At 39.2% G+C, this 17,500-nt stretch overlaps 3 non-coding genes across 3 annotated transcripts in view; all 3 read left to right on the forward strand.

Annotated features, from left to right (window-relative positions):
* Window positions 1-12,428: 12,428 nt before the first annotated feature.
* LOC148165796 (small subunit ribosomal RNA) lies at window positions 12,429-14,349 on the forward strand. Its single transcript, XR_015771168.1, has one exon. It is a non-coding gene; the product is annotated as a small subunit ribosomal RNA (ribosomal RNA).
* Window positions 14,350-15,965: 1,616 nt separating this feature from the next.
* On the forward strand, window positions 15,966-16,122 carry LOC148165797 (5.8S ribosomal RNA). The gene has a single exon (XR_015771173.1). It is a non-coding gene; the product is annotated as a 5.8S ribosomal RNA (ribosomal RNA).
* A 658-nt stretch (window positions 16,123-16,780) lies between these two features.
* Window positions 16,781-17,500, forward strand: part of LOC148165798 (large subunit ribosomal RNA) — a 4,239-nt gene continuing 3,519 nt past the window's right edge. The window contains exon 1 of the ribosomal RNA XR_015771171.1: window positions 16,781-17,500. This exon is cut by the window's right edge and continues 3,519 nt beyond it. This is a non-coding gene — a ribosomal RNA (large subunit ribosomal RNA).

Genomic DNA, 17,500 nt, shown 5'->3' on the forward strand with positions numbered 1-17,500 from the left:
CCAGACCTGACACATAGATGACGCCATTTTAGGGTCAGGTCAGGTCAAATTATGCTTAAAATTCAAGAAAAATACGTAAATTAACACAGAATCTTGTAATTTTTGACATTTCTGAAGTTCCAGACCTGACACATAGATGACGCCATTTTAGGGTCAGGTCAGGTCAAATTATGCTTAAAATTCAAGAAAAATACGTAAATTAACCCAGAATCTTGTAATTTTTGACATTTCTGAAGTTCCAGACCTGTCATATAGATGGCGCCATTTTTGAGTCAAAATAGGCGCCAAAATTAAAAAACAATATGTAAAATAAAGGAAAAACAGTAATTTTTGACATTTATGAAGTTCCAGACCTGACACATAGATGGCGCCATTTTAGGGTCAGGTCAGGTCAAATTATGCTTAAAATTCAAGAAAAATACGTAAATGAACCCAGAATCTTGTAATTTTTGACATTTATGAAGTTCCAGACCTGACACATAGATGGCGCCATTTTAGGGTCAGTTAGGTCAAATTATGCTTAAAATTCAAGAAAAATACGTAAATTAACCCAGAATCTTGTAATTTTTGACATTTCTGAAGTTCCAGACCTGTCATATAGATGGCGCCATTTTTGAGTTAAAATAGGCGCCAAAATTCAAAAACAATATGTAAAATATAGGAAAAAACAGTAATTTTTGACATTTGTGAAGTTCCAGACCTGTCACATAGATGGCGCCATTTTTGAGTCAAAATAGGCGCCAAAATTCAAAAACAATATGTAAAATATAGGAAAAACAGTAATTTTTGACATTTATGAAGTTCCAGACCTGACACATAGATGGCGCCATTTTAGGGTCAGTTAGGTCAAATTATGCTTAAAATTCAAGAAAAATACGTAAATTAACCCAGAATCTTGTAATTTTTGACATTTGTGAAGTTCCAGACCTGTCATATAGATGGCGCCATTTTTGAGTCAAAATAGGCGCCAAAATTCAAAAACAATATGTAAAATAAAGGAAAAAACAGTAATTTTTGACATTTCTGAAGTTCCAGACCTGACACATAGATGGCGCCATTTTAGGGTCAGGTCAGGTCAAATTATGCTTAAAATTCAAGAAAAATACGTAAATTAACCCAGAATCTTCCCAGAATCTTGTAATTTTTGACATTTCTGAAGTTCCAGACCTGTCACATAGATGGCGCCATTTTTGAGTTAAAATAGGCGCCAAAATTCAAAAACAATATGTAAAATATAGGAAAAAACAGTAATTTTTGACATTTGTGAAGTTCCAGACCTGTCACATAGATGGCGCCATTTTTGAGTCAAAATAGGCGCCAAAATTCAAAAACAATATGTAAAATAAAGGAAAAACAGTAATTTTTGACATTTATGAAGTTCCAGACCTGACACATAGATGGCGCCATTTTAGGGTCAGTTAGGTCAAATTATGCTTAAAATTCAAGAAAAATACGTAAATTAACCCAGAATCTTGTAATTTTTGACATTTCTGAAGTTCCAGACCTGTCATATAGATGGCGCCATTTTTGAGTCAAAATAGGCGCCAAAATTCAAAAACAATATGTAAAATAAAGGAAAAAACAGTAATTTTTGACATTTATGAAGTTCCAGACCTGACACATAGATGGCGCCATTTTAGGGTCAGGTCAGGTCAAATTATGCTTAACATTCAAAAAAAATACGTAAATTAACCCAGAATCTTGTAATTTTTGACATTTCTGAAGTTCCAGACCTGTCATATAGATGGCGCCATTTTTGAGTCAAAATAGGCGCCAAAATTCAAAAACAATATGTAAAATAAAGGAAAAAACAGTAATTTTTGACATTTCTGAAGTTCCAGACCTGACACATAGATGGCGCCATTTTAGGGTCAGGTCAGGTCAAATTATGCTTAAAATTCAAGAAAAATACGTAAATTAACCCAGAATCTTCCCAGAATCTTGTAATTTTTGACATTTCTGAAGTTCCAGACCTGTCATTTAGATGGCGCCATTTTTGAGTCAAAATAGGCGCCGAAATTCAAAAACAATATGTAAAATAAAGGAAAAAACAGTAATTTTTGACATTTCTGAAGTTCCAGACCTGACACATAGATGACGCCATTTTAGGGTCAGGTCAGGTCAAATTATGCTTAAAATTCAAGAAAAATACGTAAATTAACCCAGAATCTGGTAATTTTTGACATTTCTGAAGTTCCAGACCTGTCATATAGATGGCGCCATTTTTGAGTTAAAATAGGCGCCAAAATTCAAAAACAATATGTAAAATATAGGAAAAAACAGTAATTTTTGACATTTGTGAAGTTCCAGACCTGTCACATAGATGGCGCCATTTTTGAGTCAAAATAGGCGCCAAAATTCAAAAACAATATGTAAAATAAAGGAAAAAACAGTAATTTTTGACATTTCTGAAGTTCCAGACCTGACACATAGATGGCGCCATTTTAGGGTCAGGTCAGGTCAAATTATGCTTAACATTCAAAAAAAATACGTAAATTAACCCAGAATCTTGTAATTTTTGACATTTCTGAAGTTCCAGACCTGTCATATAGATGGCGCCATTTTTGAGTCAAAATAGGCGCCAAAATTCAAAAACAATATGTAAAATAAAGGAAAAAACAGTAATTTTTGACATTTCTGAAGTTCCAGACCTGACACATAGATGGCGCCATTTTAGGGTCAGGTCAGGTCAAATTATGCTTAAAATTCAAGAAAAATACGTAAATTAACCCAGAATCTTCCCAGAATCTTGTAATTTTTGACATTTGTGAAGTTCCAGACCTGTCACATAGATGGCGCCATTTTTGAGTCAAAATAGGCGCCAAAATTCAAAAACAATATGTAAAATAAAGGAAAAAACAGTAATTTTTGACATTTCTGAAGTTCCAGACCTGACACATAGATGGCGCCATTTTAGGGTCAGGTCAGGTCAAATTATGCTTAACATTCAAAAAAAATACGTAAATTAACCCAGAATCTTGTAATTTTTGACATTTCTGAAGTTCCAGACCTGTCATATAGATGGCGCCATTTTTGAGTCAAAATAGGCGCCAAAATTCAAAAACAATATGTAAAATAAAGGAAAAAACAGTAATTTTTGACATTTCTGAAGTTCCAGACCTGACACATAGATGGCGCCATTTTAGGGTCAGGTCAGGTCAAATTATGCTTAAAATTCAAGAAAAATACGTAAATTAACCCAGAATCTTCCCAGAATCTTGTAATTTTTGACATTTCTGAAGTTCCAGACCTGTCACATAGATGGCGCCATTTTTGAGTTAAAATAGGCGCCAAAATTCAAAAACAATATGTAAAATATAGGAAAAAACAGTAATTTTTGACATTTGTGAAGTTCCAGACCTGTCACATAGATGGCGCCATTTTTGAGTCAAAATAGGCGCCAAAATTCAAAAACAATATGTAAAATAAAGGAAAAACAGTAATTTTTGACATTTATGAAGTTCCAGACCTGACACATAGATGGCGCCATTTTAGGGTCAGTTAGGTCAAATTATGCTTAAAATTCAAGAAAAATACGTAAATTAACACAGAATCTTGTAATTTTTGACATTTCTGAAGTTCCAGACCTGACACATAGATGACGCCATTTTAGGGTCAGGTCAGGTCAAATTATGCTTAAAATTCAAGAAAAATACGTAAATTAACACAGAATCTTGTAATTTTTGACATTTCTGAAGTTCCAGACCTGACACATAGATGACGCCATTTTAGGGTCAGGTCAGGTCAAATTATGCTTAAAATTCAAGAAAAATACGTAAATTAACCCAGAATCTTGTAATTTTTGACATTTCTGAAGTTCCAGACCTGTCATATAGATGGCGCCATTTTTGAGTCAAAATAGGCGCCAAAATTAAAAAACAATATGTAAAATAAAGGAAAAACAGTAATTTTTGACATTTATGAAGTTCCAGACCTGTCACATAGATGGCGCCATTTTTGAGTCAAAATAGGCGCCAAAATTCAAAAACAATATGTAAAATAAAGGAAAAAACAGTAATTTTTGACATTTCTGAAGTTCCAGACCTGACACATAGATGGCGCCATTTTAGGGTCAGGTCAGGTCAAATTATGCTTAACATTCAAAAAAAATACGTAAATTAACCCAGAATCTTGTAATTTTTGACATTTCTGAAGTTCCAGACCTGTCATATAGATGGCGCCATTTTTGAGTCAAAATAGGCGCCAAAATTCAAAAACAATATGTAAAATAAAGGAAAAAACAGTAATTTTTGACATTTCTGAAGTTCCAGACCTGACACATAGATGGCGCCATTTTAGGGTCAGGTCAGGTCAAATTATGCTTAAAATTCAAGAAAAATACGTAAATTAACCCAGAATCTTCCCAGAATCTTGTAATTTTTGACATTTGTGAAGTTCCAGACCTGTCACATAGATGGCGCCATTTTTGAGTCAAAATAGGCGCCAAAATTCAAAAACAATATGTAAAATAAAGGAAAAAACAGTAATTTTTGACATTTCTGAAGTTCCAGACCTGACACATAGATGGCGCCATTTTAGGGTCAGGTCAGGTCAAATTATGCTTAACATTCAAAAAAAATACGTAAATTAACCCAGAATCTTGTAATTTTTGACATTTCTGAAGTTCCAGACCTGTCATATAGATGGCGCCATTTTTGAGTCAAAATAGGCGCCAAAATTCAAAAACAATATGTAAAATAAAGGAAAAAACAGTAATTTTTGACATTTCTGAAGTTCCAGACCTGACACATAGATGGCGCCATTTTAGGGTCAGGTCAGGTCAAATTATGCTTAAAATTCAAGAAAAATACGTAAATTAACCCAGAATCTTCCCAGAATCTTGTAATTTTTGACATTTCTGAAGTTCCAGACCTGTCACATAGATGGCGCCATTTTTGAGTTAAAATAGGCGCCAAAATTCAAAAACAATATGTAAAATATAGGAAAAAACAGTAATTTTTGACATTTGTGAAGTTCGAGACCTGTCACATAGATGGCGCCATTTTTGAGTCAAAATAGGCGCCAAAATTCAAAAACAATATGTAAAATAAAGGAAAAACAGTAATTTTTGACATTTATGAAGTTCCAGACCTGACACATAGATGGCGCCATTTTAGGGTCAGTTAGGTCAAATTATGCTTAAAATTCAAGAAAAATACGTAAATTAACACAGAATCTTGTAATTTTTGACATTTCTGAAGTTCCAGACCCGACACATAGATGACGCCATTTTAGGGTCAGGTCAGGTCAAATTATGCTTAAAATTCAAGAAAAATACGTAAATTAACACAGAATCTTGTAATTTTTGACATTTCTGAAGTTCCAGACCTGACACATAGATGACGCCATTTTAGGGTCAGGTCAGGTCAAATTATGCTTAAAATTCAAGAAAAATACGTAAATTAACCCAGAATCTTGTAATTTTTGACATTTCTGAAGTTCCAGACCTGTCATATAGATGGCGCCATTTTTGAGTCAAAATAGGCGCCAAAATTAAAAAACAATATGTAAAATAAAGGAAAAACAGTAATTTTTGACATTTATGAAGTTCCAGACCTGACACATAGATGGCGCCATTTTAGGGTCAGGTCAGGTCAAATTATGCTTAAAATTCAAGAAAAATACGTAAATGAACCCAGAATCTTGTAATTTTTGACATTTATGAAGTTCCAGACCTGACACATAGATGGCGCCATTTTAGGGTCAGTTAGGTCAAATTATGCTTAAAATTCAAGAAAAATACGTAAATTAACCCAGAATCTTGTAATTTTTGACATTTCTGAAGTTCCAGACCTGTCATATAGATGGCGCCATTTTTGAGTTAAAATAGGCGCCAAAATTCAAAAACAATATGTAAAATATAGGAAAAAACAGTAATTTTTGACATTTGTGAGTTCCAGACCTGTCACATAGATGGCGCCATTTTTGAGTCAAAATAGGCGCCAAAATTCAAAAACAATATGTAAAATATAGGAAAAACAGTAATTTTTGACATTTATGAAGTTCCAGACCTGACACATAGATGGCGCCATTTTAGGGTCAGTTAGGTCAAATTATGCTTAAAATTCAAGAAAAATACGTAAATTAACCCAGAATCTTCCCAGAATCTTGTAATTTTTGACATTTCTGAAGTTCCAGACCTGTCATTTAGATGGCGCCATTTTTGAGTCAAAATAGGCGCCGAAATTCAAAAACAATATGTAAAATAAAGGAAAAAACAGTAATTTTTGACATTTCTGAAGTTCCAGACCTGACACATAGATGACGCCATTTTAGGGTCAGGTCAGGTCAAATTATGCTTAAAATTCAAGAAAAATACGTAAATTAACCCAGAATCTTCCCAGAATCTTGTAATTTTTGACATTTCTGAAGTTCCAGACCTGTCATTTAGATGGCGCCATTTTTGAGTCAAAATAGGCGCCGAAATTCAAAAACAATATGTAAAATAAAGGAAAAAACAGTAATTTTTGACATTTCTGAAGTTCCAGACCTGACACATAGATGACGCCATTTTAGGGTCAGGTCAGGTCAAATTATGCTTAAAATTCAAGAAAAATACGTAAATGAACCCAGAATCTTGTAATTTTTGACATTTATGAAGTTCCAGACCTGACACATAGATGGCGCCACTTTTGGGTCAAAATGGGCGCCAAATTTCAAAAAAAATATGTAAATAAAGTAAAAACCAGTAATTTTTGACATTTGTGAAGTTCCAGACCTGTCATATAGATGGCGCCACTAAATTATGTTTTCGACTAACAGGTGGCGATACCAACATTAATAGTTACAGAAAGCTGTAATTTTTTTGACTTTCAAGTTTAGGTAACTGTTCTACAGATGGCGCCAGCATTGCTACAAATACAGGAACCTGTAGTTGTTTTTTGACATTTGACATCTTGACCTAATCTATAGGTCTAAAGATCAGCAATAGAATGGACTTCAAAGTTGATAATAAAGCTTTATTTTTATTATATATCGTAAATGGATTGTGTTTAAGCATAACGTTTGAATGGTTATGCAACCGCTTAAACTAATTGTTGCCGAACTTTCGTCTTTCCTTTGCATTCTTGAATAACGGAAATATAGATGGATTATTTTTGTGCATGAATTTTAAATTGTTATGCAACCATGAAAACACTAATTATTTTCTTTTTTCGGAGTTTTTTCAGATTATTGAAAGTCTGACACAAAACCTGTCCGTAACTGCGGCGTTCTCGCCAAACGCTACAGCTTGAAAAATCTAAAATTCGCATAGTCTAAATGTCCGAGAAAAATCGAAATTAAATGAAAACGAACAAAAGTTCGGACCGAACTAACATTAATCGAAAGTGGATGTCATAATTTTAAGTCCCTAACTAAACGGGATCTAAAACCCTTTCGAAACTGTGGCGTTCGAATTTTGATGAAAATTATTCCAAGTCCAAAGTCGGAACTGAAGCGTTCACATTGAACGCTACAGTTTCGAGAATCTATTCGGAACTGAAGCGTTCACATTGAACGCTACAGTTTCGAGAATCTATTCGGAACTGAAGCGTTCACATTGAACGCTACAGTTTCGAGAATCTATTCGGAACTGAGGCGTTCACTTTGAACGTTACAGTTTCGAGAATTTATTCGGAACTGAAGCGTTCACATTGAACGTTACAGTTTCGAAAGGACAAAATTAACAAAGACCAAAAGTCCGAGAAAAATTGAAATTAAATGAAAATGAACAAAAGTTCGGACCGAACTAACATTAATCGAAAGTGGATGTCATAATTTTAAGTCCCTAACTGAACGGGATCTAAAACCCTTTCGAAACTGTGGCGTTCGAATTTTGATGAAAATTATTCTAAGTCCAAAGTCGGAACTGAAGCGTTCACATTGAACGCTACAGTTTCGAAAATCTATTCGGAACTGAAGCGTTCACACTGGCGATTGCTTATGCAACCATGAAAGCACAAATATGAAACGCTACAGTTTCGAAAACTCATTCGGAACTGAAGCGTTCACACTGGCGATTGTTTATGCAACCATGAAAGCACAAAAATGAAACGCCACAGTTGCGAAAACTCATTCGGAACTGATGCGTTTACACCGAACGCTACAGTTTTGAAACCTCGTTCGGAACTGATGCGTTCAAAAATGTCGAAATTTTTACAAGTCCAGTTTCGGAACTGTAGCGACTGCATGGACTTAGCGCGAAAAGGACACATTCAGTGGGAACTGTAGCGGTAGGGACCCGTAAAAAAAGTAAAAAAAATAATAAAATATTTTATTTTTTGCTTTTTACCTTCCGTATACACAATTTTTTTTTTTTTTTTTTTTTTTTTTTTTTAAAGTCCAAATTGGGAACTGTAGCGGTCAACAGAAAAAAAAACTTTTTCCATCAACCACATACAATTCCCATTTTTAATATAATATTATTATTTATATTAATATTATAATTATTCATAATATATTACTGAACATTTGCTTCTCCTCAGTTTCGTTCTTTGGTTTCCAATATCATTCACTCGATCATATTTAATTCAAGCTTGTTATCGGAGGAGAAACAAGTCTTTCACAATTTTCACCAGTTCTGCTTACCATGTGACGGATCTTTTGTTTTTCAACGGGCGGAACAATAATCGAGATTTTTACTGCTTGGTGTTTCGGGCTTTGTGTTTTATTTTATAGATCCGTCACATTATTCAAGTAAATTATTCAATTCAATTTGTCGTCTGCATTAGAGTCAAGATTATTAATTTCATCTCATTTGCAGACGACTTTGGATAAGAGCACTGGGTGGTCACGTTTTTTAACTAGCGGTGAATTAGCTAATTCGTTCGCAAAATGCACGTTACAGGCGGACTAATTCACATTTCGCTATTCATCGAGAAATTTTTATTCACAGCGGTATATTGTCTTTCTAGAGACTTACCACTTTTTATTTCATCGATGTATTTTTATTTTTAATTTAGCATAATATCATTAAACGGGGTCGCGATGTACGAGAGGTAACAGATCGTACGGACGCGCACATTTGATTTCATGTCAATCCATTCATCGTGCGTACTTGTCCGTCATCGCTGCCACTTACCATCACTACTCCCTATATATGCCACCGCGGCAGCGATCAGCTCTGAATCGCTCGATGCGTGAAACGATCGAAATCCCATAGTGCGCCGGCCGCTCGCTATGGGCGAGGGGTAGAGTAAAACGGTCTGATCGCTCGGTGCAAAAGTCCGTTTGGGTACTTAGAGACGGAATTTTAAAATTCTGATTTCGCAGATCAATTTCAAGGATTATTAGGACTCGAATGCTGTCGACCATGTTTTGTAAAAAAAGTTTTTTACGTTTTTACGGCAATTTGACTGAACGCTACAGTTTCGAAAAAAAGTCGGAACTGTGGCGTTCGATCGAAATTTTTCCAAGTCCGAAGTCGAAACTGTAGCGGTCGACCAAAATTTTTCTAAGTCCGATTCGAAACTGAGGCGTTCGACCGAAATTTTTCCAAGTCCAATTCGAAACTGTAGCGTTCGAACAAAATTTTTCTAAGTCCGAAGTCGAAACTGTAGCGTTCGGCGCTCATTCGTCTAAGTCCGAACTCGGAAGTGTAGCGGTTGACAAATTTACATTGACCAAAAGTCCGAGAAAAATCGAAATTAAATCCAAACGAACAAATGTTTGGGTCGAACTAGCATCGATAGAAGGTAGATTTTATAATTTCAAGCTCCTAATTAAACGGGATCTAAAACCCTCTGGAAACTGAGGCGTTCGAAATTTTGATGAAAATTTTTCTAAGTCCGAAATAGGAACTGTGGCGGTCGAGCGAAATTTTTCTAAGTCCGTAGTCGAAACTGAGGTGTTCGAATTTTTGATAAAAATTTTTCTAAGTCTCATGTTGGAACTGTGGCGGTCGAGCGAAATTTTTCCAAGTCCGAAGTCGAAACTGTAGCGTTCGAACGAAATTTTTCTAAGTCCGAAGTCGAAACTGTAGCGTTCGGCGCTCATTCGTCTAAGTCCGAAGTCGGAAGTGTAGCGGTTGACAAATTTACATTGACCAAAAGTACGAGAAAAATCGAAATTAAATGCAAACGAACAAATGTTTGGGTCGAACTAACATCGATAGAAGGTAGATTTTATAATTTCAAGCTTCTAATTAAACGGGATCTAAAACCCTCTGGAAACTGAGGCGTTCGAAATTTTGATGAAAATTTTTCTAAGTCCGAAATAGGAACTGTGGCGGTCGAGCGAAATTTTTCTAAGTCCGTAGTCGAAACTGAGGTGTTCGAATTTTTGATAAAAATTTTTCTAAGTCTCATGTTGGAACTGTGGCGGTCGAGCGAAATTTTTCCAAGTCCGAAGTCGAAACTGTAGCGTTCGAACGAAATTTTTCTAAGTCCGAAGTCGAAACTGTAGCGGTCGACCAAAATTTTTCTAAGTCCGATTCGAAACTGAGGCGTTCGACCGAAATTTTTCTAAGTCCAATTCGAAACTGTGGCGGTCGAGCGAAATTTTTCTAAGTCCGAAGTCGAAACTGTAGCGTTCGGCGCTCATTCGTCTAAGTCCGAAGTCGGAAGTGTAGCGGTTGATAAATTTACATTGACCAAAAGTCCCAGAAAAATCGAAATTAAATGCAAACGAACAAAAGTTACGGTCGAACTAACACCAAACAAGGGTGGCTGTGATAATTTCAAACCCCTAACTAAACGGGATCTAAAACCCTCTGGAAACTGAGGCGTTCGAAATTTTGATGAAAATTATTCTAAGTCCGAAGTCGGAACTGAGGTGTTCGGTCGAAATGCCGTAAAAACGTAAAAAATATTTTTTTCAAAACACCGTTAACGGCATTCGAGTCCTAATGACCCTTGAAATTGATCTGCGAAATCAGAATTTTAAAATTCCGTCTCTAAGTACCCAAACGGACTTTTGCACCGAGCGATCAGACCGATTTACCCGACCCCTCGCCCATAGCGAGCGGCCGGCGCGCTATGGGATTTCGACCGTTTCGCGCATCGAGTGATTCAGAGCTGAACGCTGCCGCGCTGGCATATATAGGGATAGTAGTGGTGGTATGTAGCAGCGGACAAAAGCGTACGATCGAAATGTGATTTTATGTGCGTCCGATTATCTTGTTACCTCTCGTACACCGCGACTTACCCGTAGTTGGGACGATGGCCGGAATGTGTACCCTGTGGACCCACCATCGTTTGAGGGATGACAAATCTTGCCATTGACCATGCACAGCGAGATTGCGGATGCGGCGAGCGTTTCTATGTTAGCGGTCCAAATGCAATCAAAGATTTTATGTGTTCGTGTCAGAACGACCAAAAATTAACAAATGCGTCAACTCACTAAAGTCCGAGCGAGAATTTTGAAATAAATAAAATTTCATAAACTCGTAACGTGTGAATATTTCTAAAGAGAAATCTCACAATAAACCGTCGCTTTCAATCTAGCGAAGAGTATGGAGAATGTTTGAACTTTTGCTTGTCGACGACGATATTTTTTCTTTACGATAAAATTTCAAGTCGATGTGCCCAAAAATCTCTAAATTTTGAACTGGGAAATTATTTCTTCGTCCGATGAATCGCATTGATCTCTGTTTTTGACGAAAAAAAGACGGATAAAATGCAGCATTCAATCAAGGATATAAAATAAAAGAAAAATTTTCCGTAAAAACTATATTACAATGGAGGATTATGTTTCTACTTTTCGTCCGATGAGTCGCAACAAAAATAAGTAATCCATCCGTCGTTGTTCGTTTAGTCGATCTGAATGCACTGTAAAAATTTATTAAAGTAAAATGTTACGTTTGCATTTCATGAATTTTGACAAACGTGTACCGAAATGTGTACAAATTATTTATTTCGACGACGACGACAACTTAGAACGGATGAATAAAATTAATTGTTGCAAGATTCAAACAAGGATGAAAAAGTCATAGAAAATTATTCCGTAACCATGATATTGGATTATTTTTTCTTCACTCTCTCCTCCGATGAGTCGCAACAAATAAAAATCCATAAATCAATTCATCCGTCGTTGTTCGTTTAGTCGATCTGAATGCACTGTAAAAATTTATTAAAGTAAAAATGTTACGTTGCATTTCATGAATTTTGACAAACGTGTACCCCGAAGTGTGTACAAATTATTTATTTCGACGACGACGACAACTTAGAACGGATGAATAAGAATAAAATTGTTGCAGGAGATTCAATCAAGGATGATGTGAAAAAAATGTCGAAAAATTTTCCATCCAGAAAGATCGCGTGGCGTTACGTCTCTTCTTACGAGGTTTTCGTTTCGCAGACACGCACACTTTCTTCAAAACAATAATAGGAAAGTGTTCAGTTTTTTATAAGAGCAGCAGGTGTCTTTCCGAAATTCTACGATTATTGTAGCTTATATGACTAGAAGGAAAGAAAGACTAAAACTCTCTTATTTTAAAACAAGAACGCAGTTCCCTGGTTGATCCTGCCAGTAGTCATATGCTTGTCTCAAAGATTAAGCCATGCATGTCTCAGTACAAGCCAAATTAAGGTGAAACCGCGAAAGGCTCATTAAATCAGTTATGGTTCCTTAGATCGTACCCACATTTACTTGGATAACTGTGGTAATTCTAGAGCTAATACATGCAAACAGAGCTCCAACCGGAAACGGAAGGAGCGCTTTTATTAGATCAAAACCAATCGGTGGCGGTCTCCGTCATCGTACAACTTGGTGACTCTGAATAACTTTACGCTGATCGCACGGTCTCGCACCGGCGACGCATCTTTCAAATGTCTGCCTTATCAACTGTCGATGGTAGGTTCTGCGCCTACCATGGTTGTAACGGGTAACGGGGAATCAGGGTTCGATTCCGGAGAGGGAGCCTGAGAAACGGCTACCACATCCAAGGAAGGCAGCAGGCGCGCAAATTACCCACTCCCGGCACGGGGAGGTAGTGACGAAAAATAACGATACGGGACTCATCCGAGGCCCCGTAATCGGAATGAGTACACTCTAAACCCTTTAACGAGGATCAATTGGAGGGCAAGTCTGGTGCCAGCAGCCGCGGTAATTCCAGCTCCAATAGCGTATATTAAAGTTGTTGCGGTTAAAAAGCTCGTAGTCGAATCTGTGTCCCGCGCCGCCGGTTCATCGTTCGCGGTGTCAACTGGCGTGCCGCGGGACGTCCTGCCGGTGGGCTTAGCTCGAGAGGGCGGCCCAACTCAATCCCGCCGCGGTGCTCTTCATTGAGTGTCGAGGTGGGCCGGCACGTTTACTTTGAACAAATTAGAGTGCTTAAAGCAGGCTAAAACTTCGCCTGAATACTGTGTGCATGGAATAATGGAATAGGACCTCGGTTCTATTTTGTTGGTTTTCGGAACCCCGAGGTAATGATTAATAGGAACGGATGGGGGCATTCGTATTGCGACGTTAGAGGTGAAATTCTTGGATCGTCGCAAGACGGACAGAAGCGAAAGCATTTGCCAAAAACGCTTTCATTGATCAAGAACGAAAGTTAGAGGTTCGAAGGCGATCAGATACCGCCCTAGTTCTAACCATAAACGATGCCAGCTAGCGATCCGCCGACGTTCTTCCGATGACTCGGCGGGCAGCTTCCGGGAAACCAAAGCTTTTGGGTTCCGGGGGAAGTATGGTTGCAAAGCTGAAACTTAAAGGAATTGACGGAAGGGCACCACCAGGAGTGGAGCCTGCGGCTTAATTTGACTCAACACGGGAAACCTCACCAGGCCCGGACACCGGAAGGATTGACAGATTGAGAGCTCTTTCTTGATTCGGTGGGTGGTGGTGCATGGCCGTTCTTAGTTGGTGGAGCGATTTGTCTGGTTAATTCCGATAACGAACGAGACTCTAGCCTGCTAAATAGGCGTATTTCGACATCCCAAAGGCCCGTCGATCCTGGGTTCGCCCGGTGGTCGTGCGCGGTTTTTACTGTCGGCGTACAAACAATTCTTCTTAGAGGGACAGGCGGCTTCTAGCCGCACGAGATTGAGCAATAACAGGTCTGTGATGCCCTTAGATGTTCTGGGCCGCACGCGCGCTACACTGAAGGAATCAGCGTGTCCTCCCTGACCGAGCGGTCCGGGTAACCCGCTGAACCTCCTTCGTGCTAGGGATTGGGGCTTGCAATTGTTCCCCATGAACGAGGAATTCCCAGTAAGCGTGAGTCATAAGCTCGCGTTGATTACGTCCCTGCCCTTTGTACACACCGCCCGTCGCTACTACCGATTGAATGATTTAGTGAGGTCTTCGGACCGGTACGCGATGGCGTTTCGACGTCGTCGATGTCGCTGGGAAGATGACCAAACTTGATCATTTAGAGGAAGTAAAAGTCGTAACAAGGTTTCCGTAGGTGAACCTGCGGAAGGATCATTAACGTGTCCTCGTACACACGAATTTTGACATATGTATAATTTATTATTATGCATTTTTATTTGATCGTGTCGATGTACACTTTATGTTTTTACAACACCGTCGTCGATGACATGGAGTCGACGGCACGATCTTTTGTCGTGCCGTTGCTTGTTTCTTTTTGAAACACCGTGTGTACGACGTTTTGAACTACGAATCGTACATATTCGGAAAAACAATAGCGTTACGCTGGCCCGCAGCGCCGGTCCTTGCGATCGAGTTTTTCACCTTTTTTGAACGAGAAAAACCGAATTCGCTCGGGCATACGGCTGTTTCTTCGGGTACCTAGATTTTTTGATTTTTTTTGTACTATCTCTCGATCTTTTCCAATGATGGAAAAAAGGAGGGACGCTTTCGGTTTTTCGACCGGATCGCGGAAAGTTGTGAACTCCACCGCGAAAGTCGAAAGACGTTAGAAGTCCTCTTTTTTCGGACACACGGAGAGGATGTAGCAGAGTAGTCGAGAAAGAAGAAAATCGCAGGTGTCGAATTAGGTTACGACTCCGTGGGTTTTAAATGATTTACGCCCGGCTACGGGACCGGCGAGAAACGCTCCCGATTTTACGATTCGCGTGAATGATGTTCGTCGTTAGACGCTTCAAAGAGTTTTTTGAAAGCGCCGTTAAACGAGCGATCACACACACATCACACCTTGCTTTTTTAATGTTTTTGGTAGATGTGGTAAAGTGATTTCGTTAGAAACGGTAAAATTCTCTTTACGGAGCGTACGACTGCACCATTTCAAAATTATATACACCGTCAATCGTCATTAAGTCACGATATAGAACGGTAAACTTGAGGATTTTATGTTAGACGCTCAGTCTGGCACGTCTATAGATTTTTTCGTCAAAATTCACGATCTGTCTTCGGTTTGGCGACGAAAAAATATAGAAAGAAAATTGAAACACGAACACAAAGACCGCCCGCGAAAATCTCTTTTCGCTTACGGCGGATACTAATTCGCTTTTTCATAACGAGTACGATGATGTAATGATGTGTTGATTCCGATCGATCAAAAACCGTCTCTTCGTCACACTTTTTAAAGTGCTTGACACACGCACACTAAATGAAAGACACAATAAAGGAAAACTACCGAAAATGTAGTTTATGAGAGAAAGCAGCATTATTTATTAAAATTATTGCTGAGAAAAAGGAAATTGGCAAATTCCTAATTAAAATCGTATCGAACATGTCCCATCTTCACACATACATGCTCGTACTTTGCGTGTAAAAGCGGAGACCGCGTGAAAAAGAAAAGTGCTTCTTTTTCGGTGCGCGGATACAAATTTGTGTTTGGGTTAATATTTTTTTTAATTTTTTCGTACGCGTAAAACTGAGACCGACGATCGCGTTCCCTTTCAGACGAGAAAGTACGGACGAAAGACAATTAAGAGCGAGAATCATAAATATCCATACCACAACACCGAAATTTTAGACGTGGCACGTTTCGGAACCACGAAGATCATTTTCGTTTCGGATGTACGCACGTACGCAAAAATTTTTGCAAGACGTGTATAGACAGCTGGACGATCGGCATGATCGGGGTTCTTGTGGAACGAGCGTTTAAATTTTAAAAAGATTACCCTGAACGGTGGATCACTTGGCTCGTGGGTCGATGAAGAACGCAGCTAATTGCGCGTCAACTTGTGAACTGCAGGACACATGAACATCGACATTTCGAACGCACATTGCGGTCCTCGGATATAATGTTCCCGGACCACTCCTGGCTGAGGGTCGTGTCAATTTCAAAGACTGCTCGGTTTTCGTTTTCGGACGAAAACGTCGGAGCGTGTTGGATGTGTTGCGACGCGTCGAATAGGTACTCATTAATGTACGTGATCGTCACTTACGTCACGATATAACGACGCACGCCTCGAACGTGTGCCGAGACGTTTACTCGAGCGTGTTTTTTCGTCAAAAAGGACGGGACGGGTATGCTTTGTATTTTTTTTTTACAAAGTCCGTCGGACGTCCACCTTGCGAATCATAAATACGAAAGTGTTTACGTCGGCACATGTTCTTGCGTGGTGTGTCGTAGAATCGTGTGTTTGTGTGCGTTTCTCGTGCAGCGAGTAAATTTGCGCGACATCTTAAGACGCGAAAGCGACCAACTACTACTTGTTGTAGTTGTTGGCTGGTCTTTCGGCGTAGCACGTCCTATTTCTTCAACATGTCGTCATTTAAAAAAAAAAATGGCGTTTTAAGGTTGAGAACGTTATAGACGGTCGTCGTGTCCGAGACGTGTAATGCAAATCGCGACAGACGTCAGATCGTAAGCGTTTCTGTAAACTTAGCCATTTTTTAAAAAGAAAAATGACGAACACGTATAGCAAGGAATGGGAGACGTGTCGTGATCGTCGAAATGACCGAATGAAAAATTTTTATTTTTCATATGCGACCTCAGAGCAGGTGAGACTACCCGCTGAATTTAAGCATATTACTAAGCGGAGGAAAAGAAACTAACTAGGATTCCCTCAGTAGCGGCGAGCGAACAGGGAGAAGCCCAGCACCGAATCCCGCGGCCGAAACCGGACGCCGGGAAATGTGGTGTTAGGGAGGATCCGTCATCCCGAGATCGTGCGGCGCGTCCAAGTCCATCTTGAACGGGGCCACAGCCCATAGAGGGTGCCAGGCCCGTAGCGACCGCTGCCGATAACGGGAGGATCTCTCCTCAGAGTCGGGTTGCTTGAGAGTGCAGCCCTAAGTGGGTGGTAAACTCCATCTAAGGCTAAATATGACCACGAGACCGATAGCGAACAAGTACCGTGAGGGAAAGTTGAAAAGAACTTTGAAGAGAGAGTTCAATAGTACGTGAAACCGTTCAGGGGTAAACCTGAGAAACCCGAAAGGTCGAAAGGGGAGATTCAGCGTGACTCGATGGCGGCGCTGGACGATCGTGTGACAGATGGCGTACGCGTCGTTTGCACCTTTCGTTTTGTCGATCTGCCGTCGAACGCGTGCACTTCTCCCCCTGTAGGACGTCGCGATCCGTTGAGTGCCGGTCTAAGGCCCGCGGTGGAGCTCGTTCGGACGGTTCGCCGTTCGCCGAATGAACCCGTGGTGTTTCCCGATCGGCTCGCTCGACGGTATACAGATGGCGCGGGGCCGCTACACA

This window comes from Gnatocerus cornutus, unplaced genomic scaffold (genome assembly GCF_029298725.1).
Source record: "Gnatocerus cornutus isolate USDA-ARS CGAHR unplaced genomic scaffold, icGnaCorn1.1 ctg00000205.1, whole genome shotgun sequence".
In the NCBI taxonomy this organism is placed as follows: Eukaryota; Metazoa; Arthropoda; class Insecta; order Coleoptera; family Tenebrionidae; genus Gnatocerus; species Gnatocerus cornutus.